Source organism: Sorex fumeus, unplaced genomic scaffold (genome assembly GCF_029834395.1).
Source record: "Sorex fumeus unplaced genomic scaffold, SorFum_2.1 ptg000024l, whole genome shotgun sequence".
Lineage (NCBI taxonomy): Eukaryota > Metazoa > Chordata > Mammalia > Eulipotyphla > Soricidae > Sorex > Sorex fumeus.
The window spans coordinates 44,906,158-44,909,615 of NW_026606081.1; the positions used below are offsets into that span (position 1 = coordinate 44,906,158).

The 3,458-nt window shown below is 37.0% G+C and overlaps 1 pseudogene; it reads right to left on the minus strand.

The window, feature by feature from the left end:
- Positions 1-271: 271 nt before the first annotated feature.
- LOC130023377 (U4/U6.U5 small nuclear ribonucleoprotein 27 kDa protein-like) lies at positions 272-2,751 on the minus strand (annotated as a pseudogene).
- Between the last annotated feature and the right edge of the window lie 707 nt (positions 2,752-3,458).

Here is a 3,458-nt window from a genome sequence, read left to right on the forward strand (position 1 = left end):
TCCAAGAAGAAAACATGTATAGCTTCCACAGGAATAAGGACAAAACAAGAGGGTTGATAATTATCCCCAAAAGTATTTCCTAATAGAGAAAACGTAGTATTTAACCTTTCTTCTCTTCAGCAAGGTAAGTGAACTACACACATCATAAATAAAGTTTTCTTACTTTACTAGGCAGAAGGACTGTGATCCTGTTTTGATGTCTATCATATACAAATACAAAATCCACTCTTTTGATCAAGATGTGGGGGAAAAACTCACTCTTTAACAATTCTTATGCCATGAAATCCAAATGTCTGTTGAATCCACTTTTTCAATTCATGTACTGCCTGTACTACCTCTTCTGGGACACATTGATGGCATAGGCATTTACAGAGCCCCCACCTTTTTCCCTCTTGTAGAATCAAAGGAGGCAAATCCCATTAATTTCATTATTTCTATTTCTTCATCAGTTTTGCCCTCTAAATCTTCCTCGGTAATCTGCTGTTCTTTGCTCTTTGTGACTTTTGTTTCTTTCTTTTCATCATCTCTTCTTTCAGTCGGGAAGGGGAAGGAGATGTAGATCTATGTCCTCTTGGGGATCTGGAGTGTCTTCTGTGCCGGGATCTAGAACGGCTCCTTCTCCGGTCTCTCTCCCTGGACCTGGACCTTTCTCGGCATCTGCGTTCTCTCTCCCGTGGACCGGGACCGCCTATGCTCCCTCCATGGAGAGCAGCTGTGACTGCGACCCAGCAGGAGGCCTCCCGCGCTCGTGCCCTGTATTTCTTTTTTGAGGAGACTTCTGTTAATTTCTTCTCCTCATTTTTTGATGGGGTTGGAGGTTTATTTCTTGTACAATTCTACTAGTGTCTTGTATATCCTGGATATTAATCCCTTATCAGATGGGTATTGGGTAAATATTCTTTCCCATTCTGTGGGCTCTTTCTGTATTTTGGTCATGGTTTCTTTTGAAATGCAGAACTTCTCAGTTTGATGTAGTCCCATTTGTTCATGTTTGCTTCCACTTGCATGGTCAGTGCTGTTTCATCCTTAAAGATGATTTTAGCTTAGCTTCACAATAGCCAAAATCTGGAAACAACCCAAGTGCCCTAGAACAGATGACTGGTTAAAGAAACTTTGGTGCATATACACAATGGAATACTATACAGCTGTCAGGAGAAATGAAGTCATGAACTTTGCTTATAAATGGATACACATGGAGAGTATCATGCTAAGTGAAATGAGTCAGAAAGAGAGGGACATGCATAGATGGACTGCACTCATTTATGGAGTATAAAACATAACAACATAACATGAGGCTGACTCCTAAGGACAGTAGATACATGGGACAGATATATTGCTCCATAGCTGGAAGCCTGCCTCTTGAGCAAAGGCAAAAAGGCAGCTGGAATAGAGAAGGATCGATCACTAAGAAAAAGATGGCTGGAGGAATCAGTCGGGATGGGAGATGTGTGCACAAAGTGGATAAAGGACTAAACATGATAACCTCTCAGGGTCTGTCTTGCAAACCATAATGCCATGGAGGCAGTGGGAGGATGGGAAAGGGGGGTATACCGGGGATATTGGTGGTGGGGAATGTGCACTGGTGGAGGGATGGATGTTTGATCATTGTGTGACTATAACCCAAACATCAAAGCTTGTAACTATCTCACTGTGATTCAATAAAATTAAAAAAAAAAAGAGCAGAACTGAGGTTAGTTTTTATTTCTTGGGAGATATTTGGCATGTTGCTATAACATTTTAAACATATTTAGAAATGCATGTCCTAAGTAAAATATATTGAATTTTATAGTAGAATTTTAATCCCAAATAATGATTTTTGTCTCCTGATTTATATTATCTGTCAAATCTGTACATTGGGACTTTATTTTCAATGTCTTTTCCCAGTAGCCTGGGTTCTTCTTCTTTAGGTGTTTCTTTGACACAGACATATTTGAAAAGTATTGTCCTATATAAGTTTCTTGTTAATAGGACTTTGATAGATTATTTTAAAAGTGGACAATATGGTTCACTTGCTTTTAGCCTTATCACTGTAATAAACTTAAATTTAACATATAGATGTTTTTTCTTCTTTATTTCTTTAGAATTAGTTGGTTAAAAATTCCTTTTGTTTTCCAGCCACATTAATGGTATTTTAAAGCTTATTCCTGGCTCTGTGCTCTAGGATCATTGCTAGTGGACTTGGAATACTGTTATTGAAACTGGTTGGCTGCAAAGCAAGCACCCTACCCACTTCACCATCTCTCTAGTCCTGATTTAAAATTTTCATTTTATTTTTGAAATTTTTCTGTTTAAGCTTACATATTGTTTGGGTAATGACTCAGGCTGGAGTCTAGTGTTACACATCCTCTACACAGAAGCGGTGGAGGCCGATAATCATGCTCACACAAACAGCCATTACGACTAGAAACATCCTGTTAGCAAACCCTCCTCAGAGCTCATCGAGTCTTTAGCACTTCCTTTTAGAACTTACCTTTATGGATCTTGCAGAACTCAGGAATTTTGCCCAGACTTTACACAAGTTACCAGTAAAGGTCTTGCTAGAAGAAACTGAATCTCATTTATATTTCTTAAAAATGTTCTTTGTTGTTTGTGAGCTTGTTTGTCAAGACTTTTATATAGATAAAAGCCCGTTCCCCCTTACCTGGGACCAGAGAACTCTTTGTTTTCCTGTGTCCTTCTTTTCCTAGGCAGAAGTTTAACTGTTATTTCTTCATCTTTCTCTGCATAATCACTCCTTTGTCTCTGTCCCATCTCTGATCTGTTCTGTCACATATGTTGTTTAGATTACACCTTTTTTGTGCTAATTGAAAATGTCAATACTTTCAAGCTCATCACACAGATTTGAGTTTTAACATAGTAATATTTATCTCTAGTATATATTTTTTCAAATTAATTTGACATAAGTGAATCAGTTTTTGATTTATTTTTATTAAACACTTGTTTGTCTTTTCCTAAGGTGATTCCTGGGTGGAGTTTTCCATATTGTCACCTGTAAATTTTTAAATTTTAGATAATGATTTTAACAAACTTATCAAGCAACTAATATATATTAGAATCCCCTTTGTATTTATTTATGTATCTTAATTTTCCATTTTTTCCCTATTATTTTGGCTTCTCACTAAGCCTATCTAGTAATTTTGTTTTGATGCTCAGCAATAAATACAAAAATGGTAAAGAGATTCTGGGTGAAATAATGTTTCCTACACATGTATCTCCAGGTATTCAGTCTGAAATGGTGCAAGCACTTTCGAGCCATTCATAGAATGACTTTAAATCTGGCTTTGAGCTTTCTAAAACTTAGATTATTTTGATTCTTAGTATTTGCCGAGAGTGTGGAGCAATTCTACAGTCTTAAATGAGAAAAGTTTTGGAGAAAATTGTACTTTTGTCAATCCATGAAATTTTCTATCTCTCTCCTGAAGCTCTTGAGGCTGTTTAGTTTTACTTAGGATGTATTC